An 18,941-nucleotide genomic window follows, 5' to 3' on the forward strand; every position below is an offset into this window, starting at 1 on the left:
GCTCTCCATGCCACTGGAGTCAAGCTATCCTGCCTGATGAGGGGTCACAGCCCAAAACCGGTCCTAGGATGCTTGCTTCCAGTCCGGGAGGACCTGGGCTGGCAGTTCGGGCTGAACTGTTCCCATTGGGCGCAGGGTCAAGACTAAATTGCATATGGCTGGGTCCAAACTGGCAAACTGGAAGGGCATAATGAGCAAACAAACGATGGATTTAGGCCCAGATCTCTGTACTGGGGTGAATGTATGACATTGTTCTGCATTCTGTCCATCAATTGTTTTTGCATTTGTCACCCGAGTGGGATGGGTGTGCCCAGACGTGAGTCCCGTGCTCTCCATGCCACTGGAGTCAAGCTATTCTGGCTGATGAGGGCTGAAAGCATAAAACCGGTCATAGGATGATTATTTCCAGTCCAGGGATGACCTGGCCTGGCAGTTCGGGCTGAACTGTTCTCATTGGGCGCAGGGTCAAGACTGAATTGCATATGGCTGGGTCCAAACTGGATTGGCATGGTGAGCAAAAAGATGATGGACTAAGGCCCAGATCTCTGTGCTGGAGCGAATGTATGACATTGTTCTGCATTCTGTCCATCAATTGTTTTTGCATTTGTCACCCCGAGTGGGATGGGTGTGCCCAGACGTGGGTCCCGTGCTCTCCATGCCACTGGAGTCAAGCTATCCTGGCTGATGAGGGGTCAAAACCAGAAACCGGTCCTAGGATGCTGGTTTCCAGTCCAGGGAGGACCTGGGCTGTCAGTTTGGGCTGAACTGTTCCCATTGAGTGCAGGGTCAAGACAGAATTGCATATGGCCGGTTTACAAACTGGTTTGGCATGGTAAGCAAAAAAACTATGGACTTGGGCCCACATCTCTGTACTGGAGTGAATGTATGGGGAATGCGAGAAACAAGGACCCCCTGGACACTGATATCAGTGAGCTCCTAGGGCAGGGACAATAATGTGTGAACAAACACCCTAGGCAGTCAAAGCAGTGGCAAAACAAGTATTATCAATTGACAGTAAAAACTATAGGTAATGAAAAGGTTTTCAATTGTTTTTGCATTTGTCACCCCGAGTGGGACGGATATGCCCAGACGTGGGTCCTGTGCTCTCCATGCCACTGGAGTCAAGCTATCCTGGCTGATGAGGAGTCAAAGCACAAAACCGGTTCTAGGATGCTTGTTTCCAGTCCGGGAGGACCTGGCCTGGCAGTTCGGGCTGAACTGTTCCCATTGGGCGCAGGGTCAAGACTAAATTGCATATGGCTGGGTCCAAACTGGAAGGGCATGGTGAGCAAAAAAAACGATGGATTTAGGCCCAGATCTCTGTACTGGGGTGAATGTATGACATTGCTCTGCATTCTGTCCATCAATTGTTTTTGCATTCGTCACACCGAGTGGGACGGGTGTGCCCAGACGTGGGTCCCGTGCTCTCCATGCCACTGGAGTCAAGCTATTCTGGCTGATGAGGGCTGAAAGCATAAAACCGGTCATAGGATGCTTATTTCCAGGCCAGGGAGGACCTGGGCTGGCAGTTCGGGCTGAACTGTTCAAATTGGGTGCAGGGTCAAGACTGAATTGCATATGGCTGGGTCCAAACTGGATTGGCATGGTGAGCAAAAAGATGATGGATTCAGGTCCAGATCTCTGTACTGGAGTGAATGTATGACATTGTTCTGCATTCTGTCCATCAATTGTTTTTTCATTTGTCTCCCCAAGTGGGACGGGTATGCCCAGACATGGGTCCCGTCTTCTACATGCCACTGGAGTCAAGCTATCCTGGCTGATGAGCGCTGAAAGCCCAAAACCGGTCCTTGGATGCTTGTTTCCAGTCCAGGGAGGACCTGGCCTGGCAGTTCGGGCTGAACTGTTCCCATTGGGCGCAGGGTCAAGACTGAATTGCATATGGCTGGGTCCAAACTGGAATGGAATGGTGAGCAAAAAACGATGGATTTAGGCCCAGATCTCTGTACTGGCATGAATGTATGACATTGTTCTGCATTCTGTCCATCAATTGTTTTTGTATTTGTGACCCCGAGTGGGACGGGTATGCCCAGGCATGGGTCCAGTGCTCTCCATGCCACTCGAGTCAAGCTATCCTGGCTGATGAGGGCTGAAAGCCCAAAACCGGTCCTAGGATCCTTGTTTCCAATCCAGGGTGGACCTGGCCTGGCAGTTCCGGGTGAACTGTCCCCATTGGGCACAGAGTTAAAACTGAATTGCATACGGCTGGGTCCAAACTGGAATGGAATGATGAGCAAAGAAACGCTGGATTTAGGCCAAGATCTCTGTACAGGGGTCAATGTATGACATTGTTCTGCATTCTGTCCATCAATAGTTTTTTGCATTCATCACCCCGAGTGGGACAGGTATGCCCAGACATGGGTCCCGTGCTCTCCATGCCACTGGAGTCACGCTATCCTGGGTGATGAGGGCTGAAAATCCCGAAACTGGTCCTAAGATGCTTGTTTCCAATCCTGGGAAGGCCTGGCCTGGCAGTTCGGGCTGAACTGTTCCCATTGCGCGCAGGGTCAATACTGAAATGCATGTGGCTGGGTCATAACTGGAATGGCATGGTGAGCAAAAAAACAATGGATTTAGGCCCAGATCTCTGTATTGAGGTGAATGTATGACATTATTCTGCATTCTGTCCATCAATTGTTTTTGCATTTGGGAACCCATGGGAGACCTCTGGGGTGCCTATGCCCTGGGTACATGGTGTACCATATACTAAGGACTGATAAGGGTACCCCAGTATCCAATATGGAGTATATCTAAAGTACATACATATCAATTTAAGGGCGAAAGCAGATAGACTGGTCTCCTGGATAGCAGGATGCCAGTCAGACTAGTCCAAAAACAGTGAGACTACAGCAAAAAGTGGGGGTAACTATAAGAAGCAGATCCTACTTATCTACAAATGCCAGTTGCAGTGGCAGTGGCATGGTCCTAGTAAGGGGGTACCAGGGACCTAGGTACTTAGGGTACCACTTACTAGGGGTTTGCATGGGGAGAAAGAAGTATCAATTGTGGACATGTTTTAGGGAAGAACATTGGTACGGGGAACCTGGACAGCAGGGACCCAGTACTCCACAGTCAAAGTTGCATCAAAAGCCAGGCAAAAAGAAGGAGGGTACTGCAACAGAACCTAATTACTTCACATGGTTTTTGTCCACAAATTTGGTAGCAATCAAATTTCCAGTGGCCCCACTATCCATTAAAGCTAGAACTCAAATACAGGATAAGTCCCTGTGGCATAGAGTAAAGTCAATCGCCTACTGAGACCACCTATTTTACTGCCAGGTAGGTGATTTCCTCACTGAGTTCTCTTTCTAGAGAAATTACCTGCAGTATGAACGCATCCCCACAGCGGTTGTGCTTTCTTCTATGTGTTTTTTTTTTCTTGAGGGCTTCTCATACTTTCCAGCTTCAGTTTCCACCCTGGATGGCAATTGCCATCCCTAATTGCCTCTATGTTCCTCTTTATGGAAGAAAGGAAAAGACTTCAACTCTCCCTTGGTGTCTCCTAGCGTTTGCTCTAACTGCATCACAGTTTTGTTATCTAACTGTGATAAAGGGCTTGAGATCTTCTGTGTTAATAAATTGTATTTGGGCAAATGGGAATTCAGGAAAGAAAAAAGTGGTTGGACTACAGGAAAAGGTAAAAAAGTCTAATTCACTATTAATTGACTGACCTATGTAGGCCTTTGATAAACAATGATTTCCAGTGTATTTTTCTAATGCAAATAGCAATATGTTTATTGTGCTGTTAGAAAGTCAACCTTTGTGGCCTGTTCACCCCCATTTTTATGTGCTGAATGGAAATGGTGGAAGATGACGGTGCCCTTGGTTCTGCTAGTCAGGCCCATGGCCTGTATGTTAAACACAAACACATACATTGAGGTACACTAAAAACTGGCGTGAAATACCCTATAAGTCCCTGTTAGATAATAGGGCAAAGGGATAAAAACAACCTACAAACCCCATCTATGTAATAGTGATTGGCAGTTAAGAGGCCAGCAGTCTTCACTGAATTTGCATGTGTGTACTGCTGAGAGCCAGAGTTCATTTTTAAAACAGCCCTGTGTTGAAGCACTACTTTTAAAAGTAAAATCTGCTGCAAACTGGACTTTGGTTGTTACATTGTGGGTTCCCTAAAAGTCTCTCCTAGGTGTTCCCGGGGATGAGGGTCATGTAACTATAATCAGTGTCCCTATAAAAGGTTTTTTATAAACCCTGGTGAGTAAAAGTTGCCCATTTTATTTTTCCCCAGTGCAGGAAAATCACTACAAAGTTTACGTTGGTGTTGTGGGCACTGTAAAGTATTAGTCTACAACAATTGTACATATGAGGAACCCCCTGACATCTCCTAGGTGTTCCAGGGGTGCGGGGGTCCTGAAATTATGTGCATGGGCTCTATAAAAGAGGTTTTATAAACCCTGGTGAGGAAGACATTGCACCTTTCATTTTCCCCATAGAAGATACTTGGCCTCATAGGCTATCATGGCAATATTTTATAGCTGCATTATTATTGCTAGGAAAGTACAAAATATCATTCTAAGATTTAACAGAATCGTATTGATAAATCCAACAGATTGCTCTTGTTGAATGTATTCTAACTTATTCAGAACATAAGTTATAACACATTCTTGTCTGTAAGCCAAACTCCAGCCTTCCTACAATTTTCCTTGATTAGTCAGCGCTAACAGGTTGAGCAAGGATGCCTTGATTAGGTAATAAGTGGCGATCCAGGGGAGAGGCTATATGCTGGAGAGAGCTATGCAGCTACACAGTAATGCCAGGGGAGAGGGGCCGTAAAGCATAAGGCTTCAAAGGAGGAGAGGGCAGACAGGAAATGCCAGGCCTACCTACTCACAGTCCCCTGTGCCCCAACCAGCTAGCAGGCTCCAGGAAGGAATTTTCAGATGATAGGGGGAGGAGAGATGTGGAAATGAGCCACACCAAGAGTTGGTTTAGTTAACTCTTGCTGCTCTGCTGAGATTTCATGAACTAGAAAAAATGGTTGTAATGCACTCTATTTTACAATTCTCAAAACAATGTTCACAGAATATATATAACTATTACATAAATCTCTATATCAAACTTATTGTGTGTGCTGTACAGAGGGCTCCACCCAAGCACAATGCTATGAATGTGAAGAAACCCAGAACAGATGTCCTAGAAACAGCGTGCACTACTATGTTTTTAGGCTACCCAGTAATCAAATAAATCACTTATAAATTAAAGTCCAAAACACAAATCCAATGACAGCAAAATGGACTGCTGGTCTATGCATAGGGCCCACAGCCCTCAGGACTTCCCTCGTGAGGATAGTCAAGATACCTGGAAATGTTTATTCTATACTCTAGATGCTAAAGCATTAGACTTTCAAACTAGTAAATGTGATCTACAAAGTGACCACTTTGCGATCCTGACACAATGTAAAGTGAAAGTTGATACCTGTTGTGAGGGCAAGAGTAACTTAATTAATCAGCTGAATGATGAGTCAGTTAAGATCACGTCAACATTTACATCATATTCAATGTTAGATAAATTAAGCACTTTGCCTTTCTCTCTGACTTCATTAGCAGGTCAGGTAAAAAGTCAGAATGGCACCAATCAACTACCGGATCAGGAAAATGAGAATCGAGTAGCTCAACAAACAAATACATCAGCTTCCTTAGCAAACCTTTTGTTTGCTGCTCAACAACTACAACATGTTGCTCAAATTCATGCTGTTCAAAATTCTCCTCCACTGCATGTTTCTCCCCAATCCATTAATTCACATCTATATGTCCGGTGGCGCAACCAATTCTAATCCGAGACATACATCCAGGCCGCATTTGTGGCTACAAAGAAAGCAGCAGAAGACAGGTTGTATGCAGCAAGTTAGACTGGCCTGAACGACAAGAACCAGTGCTCATTTAGATCATGAAGAGGAGGTGTGCCGAAGCAGTGTATCAAGCGCTCACGGCAACGCAGCACTAGCAGTGCTGTCTCCATTCCGATTTGAACTGGGAAGTACATTGCGGAACAGATAGAATAAAATCAGTATTCTCACCACAAGTAGCAGGACAAGCGGGAGCCCTCCATAATAATAATAATAATAATAATAATAAGGGAGTTTTATAAAGCGTGCGGTTACGCTCAACTAGCGTGTCCCTGCGCTAAGATAGAAAAACTCATGCAACAGGCCGCAGAGTCAGCTAGAGTTATCGTGTGTATAGATGTGTTTTTAACTTCTTCCTGAAGTCGGCTTCAGACAATTCTAGGCGAAGGTCCAAGTGCAGAGCGTTCCAGCCCTTCGCCACCAAGTGGCGAAATGATCTGCCTCCCATGCGAGCGTTTCTTGTCCTAGGGACTTTTAGTAGGCCACCATGGGAGGAACGCAGCGCTCGCGTAGGTTCGTATCTGGAGACCAGACTCTGGAGTGGTGCTGGTGCCCTCTCTTTGAGTATACGGTGACAGGTACAGAGGGCCTTAAACTCGACCCTGCTCTTCACTGGGAGCCAGTGAAGAGTCTGAAGGGCTATTTTGGAGGCCGATCTTTTAGGAAGCTTAAGAATGAGGCGGGCTGCCGCATTCTGCAGCACCTGGAGACGGTTTAATACCTTGCTGGTTGCTCCTAGGTACAGCAGGTTGCCGTAGGCCAGGCGTGATGTGACAAGGGCATGTACCAGCGTCCTGCGGGCAGACATGGGAAGTAGATCTAAGACCTTCCGCAAACTTTTTAGGACGCCGAAACAAACACCCACCACACGGCCTATCTGAGGTCCAAAGGACAAGTCAGCATCAAGCCAAACTCCAAAGTTCTTGGCTTCCCGACAGGGAGTTGGAACCTTGCCCAGGCAAGAGGGCCACCACGCCGACGACCACACAGATGGGCTCCCCCCCACCACGAGCACCTCGGTCTTATTGTCATTCAATTTAAGGCAATTGGTGGACATTCAGGTTGCCAACTCCTGCATACAGGTTCTGAATTGGTCCACCGCAAGACCGGGTGCGCGTGATAGGGAGATAGCCAGCTGCGTATCGTCGGCGTAGGATACTATGTGCAGGCCATGACCCTCCACTACAGAGGCCACTGGGGAGACATATATATTGAACGTTTCCCAACACAGAGTGTATGAAAGATGGTATACATCCGAATATCGTTTGAAAGGTGTTAACCAAACCAGAGGCGATACATTTTGAAAAGTGCTCTATTCTTTTCGTATCTGACATGTTAAAGATACGATAGATCAGCTCTCCAAAATGAAGCGGGAAGTTAGTGGGAAGTTAGTGTGGGCAGTGTTTGTATCTGAGACGAGGACCTTGTAACCTGGAAATCAAACATCTCTTTAGGTGAAGTTAAGGCCACATCTTTTTGCAAAGCATGGCTTTCAGTTTGCTTAGAGAATCAAATTTTATGTTGGAAACATTTATTGAAGGCCATAACGCTGCCTCCCTAACTAGGCATGCAGGTGGAAACAGTACTCGTGTACAATAGTGACAATGTAATTAACCGTCTCTAGATAAAAGATGCACTGTTCCAATCCACAACAACCTTGATCATTCAGCATTAAATAGCTCCCATTCGAGAGCAGCCTGAATACAGGATGAATCACGGCAGTTGGGAAACCTTTCAGATGACAGGAGATGTTCCCCATTGAAGCATTGCCTGCCTTGCAAACCAAGGAGCCACTTAAGGCGCCTTCACAGTCGGAGCCACTAAGAAAAACTTCTGTGTCCCTATTCCTTCACCTAAACTTGAATGGTAATTCCCAATACTCATGCACATATCCTTGCCCTAGTGCTTAATATCTGCCTACCAGTTGGTATTGGAAACAATATTGGAATTGAAAGGTTGTGACATGTAGGTTGATGACACCATTGATTATACAGTCAGTAGATGGTTTCCAGCCATGGTGAAAGGTTATTGGTTGAATTTTTCAATGTGCATCATGGTATATTTTGCATCTTTATATGCCATTGTTATCTGTGTCTCTGTTAGATCATATGCTGATAAAAGATGTGTACTGTCGATGTGGAAGAGGTGTGGCGTAGCGGCCAGGGCGACTGACGCTGGACGCTGGGGATCACGGTTCGATTCCCGGCTCCAGCGGCAGGGTCTGCCCAGCACCATGTGACTCTGGGCAATAGCTCGCTTAATCTTCCCGACGGCCCCCAGCGCCTTGACACCTTTGGGTAATTGTTTGCGCTTTACAAATACTGGACATACAACACATGTGATGCCATGGCACTTGGCCAGAATGTAATGTGTGTAGTGTCCAGCGCAGTATTACTATTGACCGTAATTGTGACTGTCCATGTTGAAATATGTCAATTGCGGAGGACACTATATTGCCCAGTGAATAAATTCTAGGCGATAAAGCGGTCGTACTATTGTCAACCACAGCCAAAGCCTCTTCTAAATTAACCCTATCAACCTTGCGCATTCTCTCAGCAGCTTCCTGTTGAGAAATCTTCCACATCTCATTGTATATTCCATATAAAAAGCGCATTTGACGTGGATTCCAGGGACCTAATAAATAATCTCTGAGATCCATGTCATCAGAAAGATGGGACAAGTGTTGTTTCACCTGGGAAAGTGTTGAGGTTTGTAGCCAATCTGGGCATAACTTTCCAACACTATATGATGTCACCACCCCTAAGCGTTCTGTTTGTACATATGGATGAGCAGGCCTATCGATTCTAAACCCTTCCCCGTTACTCAGGAATCTAGATTGACACATGTTTGTGTCCATAGGCCAAATCAACCATCTCTTCCAATTGGGGACAGATGAATTCAAAGAACCATTACATATCATGGTACTTAATATATACTCACTATAGTGTGTTAAGTGCTGCCAGTTCTCAAGACGTGTGAATGCTAGAATACGAGGAGCATTCAAATCCTTTGTTTTTGCTATACCCAGACATGAAGTTTGTTGCACTTTCTTATTTAAGAAAATCATTTAATGTGGTATGAGGCATGCTCTAAATAAGGCCTCTGTTTGCTGAACCTGCCAATCTTTTGTCCCCCAGATAGACTTTGTGTCTATCATGGCTTTCCAAAAGTCAAAACCCTATATGGACAGTTGGGAAATAAAGGAAGCAGAGTATATCAGCTTGGTGTTTATTAGCATATTTTCCTTTGCAAGTGTAGGTGTAAGCAACCCTATAGTAATAAGAGGCTCTGTTGTTTGATATTTAAAAATCTGGAAAATAAGCAAATATCTGTGCAAAAATCTTTGAACTACCTTTGGCATTGTTGGGCAGTGTTCCCATTGTGTGTAATTATAAACAGCGCATAGGATTCAAGCTTCATGTAAAAATGGTGACCATAATGCTGGGAACAGAACATGTCTCTGCAATTACTTGTACCATCATACAATTCATCATTAGAAAATGCAGCTGATGGCTCTAATTGTGAAAGCAAATTATACACAGTTTTATTCTCACAATCATCCCAGATCATACGATACTCTGTCCCACACAATTCCTTCAGGTACTGGAACCGCTGTAATGTTCACCAGGGACAAGTCTTTTAGTTCACGGTGTGATGATGCATGTGATTTAAGAACCAAGTTCAAAAGTTCTGAGAGAAAGTGTCCAATCAGAAGTAGGAAAAAGATAGTTACTATACCAATCCAAAGTACCAGGGAAAGTACTCCAATTGTAATCCATAGATGTAACCAGGGAAAATTTAGGTAAATCTTTCAGCCAAAGATAGAAAGCATAAACTTGAATGGGAGAGGCGGTGTCGGCAGCTCAGGTTCAATTTGATCTGATGAGAAATCGTCATAATGCACGGAGATACAGATGCCGTCTGCTCTATTCTTGGCAGCTCAGCAGGTTTTGTGGAAATTATAGATGACTTGATCTGTGGCATGTTTACATAGACATCAGAAAACACAACATAAGAAGGGTCTCAGGGGAGTTTTTAAAGACCAGCTTGCATCCTATCCCCCAGTCTAACTATTACAAACACAAACAAGGATGCTCAGGGTCTGAAGAAAGGCTACAAATGAGCCACCAAATTCAAAAGTAATTGGTTTAAGGAGAGCCAGAGGGGAAAGCAAAAAAGAGCTGAGAAAATACCCATCAGCCCACCCGCTGGCGGAGTCTCATCATCTGGGTTTTGAAACTGGTATCTGCTCAGTACCTCCTTGATAGTATTTAGAGGAATACTGGCGACAGGACCACCAGTGACGGAAAACCTACAAAGAATATAGGTGGGTTGGGAAGAAGAGTATTGTTGCAGTGCTGAGAAAAGAATTAGTGAACCAGTGAAAAGGTTTGTGTATTAAGATTGCCTAATGTGATGCCTAGAAATAACTTTATTAGGGGGAGGTCATCACAGTGGCAAGATTAAAAGCAGAGTGAAGGTAGTGTGTGAAACAAATAACACTATCAATTGTAAAACGGGTCAACATGTTTCAGCCATCTAGGGCTTTCGTCAGGACCTTGTTGGAAATACACTACTGCAACTTTATAAAGTGAAGTGGGAGAGGTGTGGCGCCGCGGCCAGGGCGACTGACGCTGGAATCTGGGGACAACGGTTCGATCCCCGGCGGCAGGTTAGCCCAGCACCATGTGACTCTGGGCAATAGCTCGCTTAATCTTCCCGACGGCCCGCAGCGCCTAGAGACCCTTACGGGTGATTGTGTGCTTTACAAATGTGGACTTTACTTTACTTTAGTCATCATGAACAAAGAAATCTCCGATAAATTTATATGGAGATAACCTCACCTCGCCTGGCACTCACTCAGGTTCAAGAGAGGCCCCGCTCTGTCCTTCGGTACCTCCTGGTGCCTTCTGAGCCTTCTGAGCCTCGGCTCAGAAGGCAGCAGGAGGTACCGACGGACAGAGCGGGGCCTCTCTTGAACCTGAGTGAGTGCCAGGCGAGGTGAGGTTATCTCCATATAAATTTATGGGAGATTTCTTTGTTCATGATGACTAAGACCACCAATTCTGGTAGGTCTTTCGTTCTTTTTTCACTTCACTTTATAAAGTTGCAGTAGTGTATTTCCAACAAGGTCCTGACGAAAGCCCTAGATGGCTGAAACATGTTGACCCGTTTTACAATTGATAGTGTTATTTGTTTCACACACTACCTTCACTCTGCTTTTAATCTTGCCAGTGTGATGACCTCCCCCTAATAAAGGTATTTCTAGGCATCACATTAGGCAATCTTAATACACAAACCTTTTCACTGGTTCACTAATTCTTTTCTCAGCACTGCAACAATACTCTTCTTCCCAACCCACCTATATTCTTTGTAGGTTTTCCGTCACTGGTAGTCCTGTCGCCAGTATTCCTCTAAATACTATCAAGGAGGTACTGAGCAGATACCAGTTTCAAAACCCAGATGATGAGACTCCGCCAGTGGGTGGGCTGATGGGTATTTTCTCAGCTCTTTTTTGCTTTCCCCTCTGGCTCTCCTTACACAAATTACTTTTGAATTTGGTGGCTCATTTGTAGCCTTTCTTCAGACCCTGAGCATCCTTGTTTGTGTTTGTAATGTTTACATAGACGTCAATTTTTGAAATTGAAATTTCTGTACTCACTGATTGTACAGTAGAAGTTGTTTCAATAGGGAGAATCATAATTTCATTGGCGTTCATAGCTTCTTTTTGGAAAGTGGAGTCTTCAGTCGTTATTAAAGCTTCCATCTGAATTTCCTGTACAGTAGCGAGAGGAGTGTGGCGGCTACCCAGGAGCCCAAGTGGCCTACTGTTGAGAATCGGCTACAAAGTGTGGTTTGATCAGATCAATTGAGACAAACCTTTTGTCTCTGCGATCAGCAAGTGGCGGAAGAATGACAGTCCTAGTACCTTCAACAGGCGCTCTGTAAGGGTTCACTGACAGAATATAGAGGAAAACAATATAGAAGAAAAAATTATTGAGTAAAAAATATAGAACATAAAAATATCGACTAACTAAACTTAAAAAGGTAAGTACAAAAATATTTTTTTAAATATAGTTTACAATAATATTGTTGTATAACATATCGATTTTAAAATAGATATATATATAATATAAAATATTACAAATAAACATATATTAAATACTAACATTAATTTATAAAAATGAAATATACTTAAATTCATATTTTAACAAATATAACAAATAAACTTACCTTTAAAAATGTAAATACATATGTGCATGTTCAAATATGTGCATAAATATATTACCTACTGGCGTATGGCAGTAGGAAGTTATAGTTAGGACCTATTTTCCATAGGAAATCAGCAACATTCTATTTTCAATAACTTTGGTGCCGGTCGACAAATGTTCGCGAAATTCTCAAAACTTATGGCCCGCTCTGGTCTGCTCCTATCCTGGAAGTTTCGGGGTGATTCGTCAAGCGGGGGGGGGGGGGCGAGTAAAAAGTGGGGTCCCAAAACGTGTTTTCCCCAAGCAATTTCCCATCGGAAACTTTAGTCGTGGCTACAGCCCGAACTGCTTAACGGAATTACACCAAATTTGGCAAAGAGGAAGCCCTTGGTTCAGAAAGGTACCTTTTTGTTTAATTGTGTAAATCCGTTCAGTAGTTCCTGAGAAATTCAAAAGTAAAAACACATATATATCTAGGGCCGTGGATCCTCCCGAGCAGGAGCTTTATGCTAATTGGCTGTCAACACTCCAAACCAGGAAGTGTTTGCATACATCTTATGCCTCGGTAAAACCGAGGCACAAGAAAGGAGAGAAAAAATGTGCAAAACGCAAAAAGGGGTCAAGGTAGAAACACCCTGACCCCCTAGCCCTGCTCAGGGGAGTCCCACAAGGACCCACAAGGCCCAGAAAAAATGTTTTGTTTTTTTTTAAATCGTGGGATGCATGTAGGATCCGTGCATCCCGCCACGGGGAAAAAAACCAAAGCGTGGGCTCCCGTGCTTCAATGGTAATTAGCCCCTGGGGGGCCAAGTCCCGGGGGAAATATGCAAAATGTAATGGGGCCCTGGGGACTGCCACCCCTGGGGCTTTTCTCAAATATGTGGGGGGGCTCTCAGCCCCCCTCAGCCCCAGGGACCGCCACCCCCTGGGGCTTCAAAAAACATGGTTGGGGGCTCAAAGGCCCCCCAAGCCCCTGGGACCGCCACCCCCAGGGCTTTATGTCAATATATGTGGGGGACTCACAGCCCTCCGCAGCCCCGAGGACCACCACCCCTGAGGTGATGTGTGAAAACATGCTCTGTGGCGAGTTTTAAGTTGAGGAAATAATTTCCCTTCAATCCTAAGAGCCCCTGGGGGTCCAACTAGCCCATCAGGTTCTTCCAGTAAATGCCACTGTGCTGTGTTTCAGAGAGGTGGCCCAGGCTGTGCCCCTTTTTACACCTCTCTGCAACACAGCTCTGTGGTGCTTACTGGAGGTACCTAGTGGGCTACCTGTACCATAGGGACCCTCAGAATTCAAGGGGACTTAATCACCCAAATTAAAAAGGCCACAGTGTCAGTTTAAACAGTGGTGAAGGGAGGGGATGGGGCATGAGGTGACGTGTGCAAACATGCCATGTGGAGCGTTTTAAGATGGGGAAATAATTCACTTTCAATCCTGAGGGCCCCTGGGGACCAGCTAGTTCACCAGGTGCTTCCAGTAAGCGCGACTGCACTGCGTTGCGGAGAGGTGGTCCAGGCCGTGCCACTTTTTACACCTCTCGGCAACGGAGCTCTGCGGCGCTAACTGGAGATACCTGATGGGCTAGTTGGACCCCAGGGACACTCCGGGTTCAAGGAGACTTTATCCCCCAAATTAAAAAGACCACAGGGCATGTTTGCACACATCAGCTTAGCCCCCCCTCTCCCTTCACCAGTTTGCAAACGCCCCCTGTGGCGCATTTTATGAGGTAGTTTTAATTCCCCTGCCCTATTATGTACTAGGGGCTTACAGAGGAGGTCATTTTAATCACAGGGGTATCCCAAAGCATAGTTCTCCCTAGTGTATGTAGGTGTTTTTACTGTATTCTAAGTGTCTTTTAACATAGCACTGGCTCTAGGACTCACTCCCCTTGCACTACTCTAGTGACCCATTCAGCAGCATGTACTAATCCATTCACTGCGCCAAAACCCAAACACTTATAAATTCACCCAAGCACTCGCCTTGCATTTCTCTAATTATTCAGTCAGTACCCAAGTACTCATACAGTGACCCAGGCCATATCACATGGTCTGCTTCAAACGCCTATCCACTATGCATGCAGTCTTCTAACCACCTACACACCTGTCTTTCACACCTTCAATTCTCCAGTCAGTATCCATACACTTCCAGAAAACACTCTGTCACTCCTCTTGCACACCTCTAGTGACCCATTCAGCACCATGTACTAATCCATTCACTGTGCCAAAACCCAAACACTTATAAATTCACCTAGGCACTCTTCTTGCAGTACTCTAATCATTTAGTCAGTACCCAAGCACTCATGCAGTGAGACACGCCTTAGCACATGGACTGCTTCAAATGCCTATCCACTATGCATGCAGTCCTCCAGACCCCACAGGATATAGCGGCATGGATTCGCAAATTTAGCGGCACAAATATGGAAATTTAGCGGCACAAATATGGAAATTTAGCGGCATTTTAGCGGCACTTTATTTTACTCATAAGCATTCATTTTCAGCCTTAAATCAATGGAAACTGTTTTAGCAGAGTATTCCACTTTGATTAGGCAATCTGGAATATGGAATAGAGGAATATTGTAGTAGAAATATGTGTTTCCAGCTCAAAGGTTACTGCGCCCAAGTAAAATGTACATCAGCAGTTAGTTCCACCCCTTCCTGGGGAAACATTTCATAACAGCCGGAGACAACCAACCTGTCTTTTTTAAAAAAAATGAAGTGTCCTCTCCGACGCCGGCTTCCAGAGAATTGCTCTGCGCTGCCCGGAGTTTCCCTGATGCAAGTACATCGGGTTCTGCCCCACCACGGGGGAGGGGGGCTGAAGCCCTTTTACCCAACAGGTAGGTGCCGCCTGGCCTGCATAGAGTGTCCTCACATCAGCAGGGCGCTGCCATCACGGTTTAATGGAGGCCTGTAATGACAAGTCATCTCAAGTCCGAGAGTCTTTCTCACCACCTGGGGTTAGTTTGAAAGAACTTGTCCCACACAAAGCGAGGCCAATCACCCATCTGTCCGGGGGGTGGCTGCGAATCTGAAAGACATTTATCCAAACCCCTGTTTGAGCGATGATGACGGCTCTCTGTGCTGCTGGTAATAAAACAAGTTGGATTCATTGCTTTCAACTTGCTATTAAGCGCCCGATTCGCAAACGTTGTTTCTACGTTTGAGCCTTAGAAATTCAGGGATGACACTCCTCACAGAACAATCCTTTTGAATCGTGCCAACAGTGCCGCAATCCGCTCCCCACTCATTTGCTCAAAAACTGACAGTCTGTGTGTGTCCCGGGAAGCTGCTGACACACACGAGTGGGGGGGGGGTGGGGGGGGGGGGTCGTCTCACATCCAATAAAAGTCATTATTTGTTTTGCTGTTAAATATTGCGGCCAATATAGTTATTATCGCGCCCATAGCGGTAATCTGCAGATTTCGTGATTTTTTTCGTGAATCGCGAAATCGCGATTAACTGGAGGGTCTGTCTAACCACCTACACACTTGTCTTTCATATCTTCAATTCCCCAGTCAGTATCCATACACTCCAGCAAAAACCCTGGCACTCCCCTTGCACTTCTCCAGCCACACATTGAGCACCATGTACTAATCCATTCACTGCGCCAAAACCCAAACACTGATAAATTCACCCAAGCATTCGCCTTGCATTTCTCTAATCATTCAGTCAGTACCCAAGTACTCATACAGTGACCCAGGCCATATCACATGGTCTGCTTCAAACGCCCATCCACTATGCATGCAGTCTTCTAACCACCTACACACTTATCTTTCACGCCTTCAATTCTCCAGTCAGTATCCATACACTTCCAGAAAACACTCTGTCATTCCTCTTGCACACCTCTAGTGACCCATTCAGAACCATGTACTAATCCATTCACTGCGCCAAAACCCAAACACTTATAAATTCACCCAGGGACTCTCCTTGCAATACTCTAATCATTCAGTCAGTACCCAAGTACTCATGCACTGAGCCAAACCTTAGCACATGGAGTGCTTCAAACGCCTATCCACTATGCATCCAGTCCTCTAACCACCTACACACTTGTCTTTCACACCTTCAAATCCCCAGTCAGTATCCATACACTACAAACAAACACCCTGCCACTCCCCTTGCAGTCTTCTAGTGACCCATTCAGCACCATGTACTAATCCATTCACTGAGCGAAAACAACACCACTTCACCCAGGCACTCTCCTTGCAGTACTCTAAACATTCAGTCAGTACCCAAGCACTCATGCAGTGAGCCAGGCCTTAGCACATGGACTGCTTCAAACGCCTGTCCACTATGCATGCAGTCATCTAACCACCTACACACTTGTCTTTCATACCTTCAATTCCCTAGTCAGTATCCATACACTTCCAGCAAATGCCCTGTCACTCCCCTTGCACTCCTCTAGTAACCCATTCAGCACCATGTACTAATCCATTCGCTGTGCAAAACCCAAACACTTGTAAATTCACCCAGGCACTCTCCTTGCAGTACTCTGATCATTCAGTCAGTACCCAAGTACTCATGCACTGAGCCAGACCTTAGCACATGGAGTGCTTCAAACGCCTATTCACTATGCATTCAGTCCTCTAACCACCTACACACTTGTCTTTCACACCTTCAAATCCCCAGTCAGTATCCATACACTTCCAGCAAACACCCTGTCACTCCTCTTGCACTCCTCAAGTGACCCATTCAGCACCATGTACTAATCCATTCACTGCGCCAAAACCCAACCACTTATTAATTCACCCAGGCACTCTCCTTGCAGTACTCTAATCATTCAGTCAGTACCCAAGTACTCATGCAGTGAGCCAGGCCTTAGTACATGGACTCCTTTAAACCACTATCCACTATGCATTCAGTCCTGTAACCACCTACACACTGGTCTTTCACACCTTCAATTCCCCAGTCAGCATCCATACACTTCAAGCAAACACCCTGCCACTCCCCTTGCACTCCTCTAGTGACCCATTCAGCACCATGTACTAATCCATTCACTGAGCGAAAACACAACCACTTATAAATTCACCCAGGAACTCTCCTTGCACTACTCTAATCATTCCGTCAGTAACCAAGTACTCATCCAGTGACCCAGGCCTTAGCACATGGACTGCTTCAAACCTCTATCCACTATGCTTGCAGTCCTCCTACCACCTACACACGTGTCTTTTACACCTTCAATTCCCCAACCAGTAACTATACACTCCAGCAAACACACTGTCACTCCCCTTGCACTCCTCCAGTGACCTATTCAACACCATGTACTAATCCGATCACTGCGCCAAAACCCAAACACTTATAAATTTACCCAGGCACTCTCCTTGCAGTACTCTAATCATTCAGGCAGTACCCAAGTACTCATCCAGTGACCCAGGCCTTAGCACATGGACTGCTTCAACCCCCTATCCACTATGCATGCGGTCCTCTTACCACCCACACACTTATCATTCACACCTTCAATTACCCAGTCAGTATCCATACACTCCAGCAAACATCCTGTCACTCCCCTTGCACTCCTCCAGTGACCCATTCAGCACCATGTACTAATCCATTCACTGCGCCAAAACCCGAACACTTATAAGTTCACCCAAGCACTCTCCTTGCAGTACTCTAATCATTCAGTCAGTACCCAAGTACTCATGCAGTAAGACATGGTCTGCTTCATCCCCATCCACTGTGCATGCAGTCTTCTAACCACCTACACACTTGTCTTTCACACCTTCAATTCTCCAGTCAGTATCCATACACTTCCAGAACACTCTGTCACTCCTCTTGCACACCTCTAGTGACCCATTCAGCACCATGTACTAATCCATTCACTGCACCAAAACCCAAACACTTATAAATTCACCCAGGAACTCTCCTTGCAAAACTTTAATCATTCAGTCAGTACCCAAGTACTCATGCACTGAGCCAGGCCTTAGCACATGGACTCCTTCAAACCCCTATCCACTATGCATTCAGTCCTGTAACCACCTACACACTTGTCTTTCACACCTTCAATTCCCCAGTCAGTATCCATACACTTCAAGCAAACACCCTGCCACTCCCCTTGCACTCCTCTAGTGACCCATTCAGCACCATGTACTAATCCATTCACTGAGCAAAAACAAAACCACTTATAAATTCACCCAGGCACTCTCCTTGCAGTACTCTAATCGTTCAGTCAGTACCCAAGTACTCATGCACTGAACCAGACCTTAGCACATGGAGTGCTTCAAACGCCCGTCCACTATGCATGCAGTCATCTAACCACCTACACACTTGTCTTTCATACCTTCAAATCCCCAGTCAGTATCCATATACTTCCAGCAAACACCCTGTCACTCCCCTTGCACTCCTCTGGTGACCCATTCAGCACCATGTACTAGTCCAATCACTGCGCCAAAACCCAAACACTTATAAATTCACCCAGGCACTCTCCTTGCAGTACTCTAATCATTCAATCAGTACCCAAGTACTCATCCAGTGACCCAGGCCTTAGCACATGGACTGTTTCAAACCTCTATCCACTATGCATGCAGTCCTCATACCACCTACACACGTGTCTTTTACACCTTCAATTCCCCAGTCAGTAACTATACACTCCTGCAAACACCCTGTCACTCCCCTTGCACTCCCCCAGTGACCCATTCAACACCATGTACTAATCCATTCACTGTGCCAAAACCAACCACTTATAAATTCACCCAGGCACTCTCCTTGCAGTACTCTAATCATTCAGTCAGTACCCAAGTACTCATGCAGTGAGCCAGGCCTTAGCACATGGACTGCTTCAAACGCCTGTCCACTATGCATGCAGTCATCTAACCACCTACACACCTGTCTATCACACATTCAATTCC

This window comes from Lissotriton helveticus, chromosome 6 (genome assembly GCF_964261635.1).
Source record: "Lissotriton helveticus chromosome 6, aLisHel1.1, whole genome shotgun sequence".
NCBI classification, from domain to species: Eukaryota; Metazoa; Chordata; class Amphibia; order Caudata; family Salamandridae; genus Lissotriton; species Lissotriton helveticus.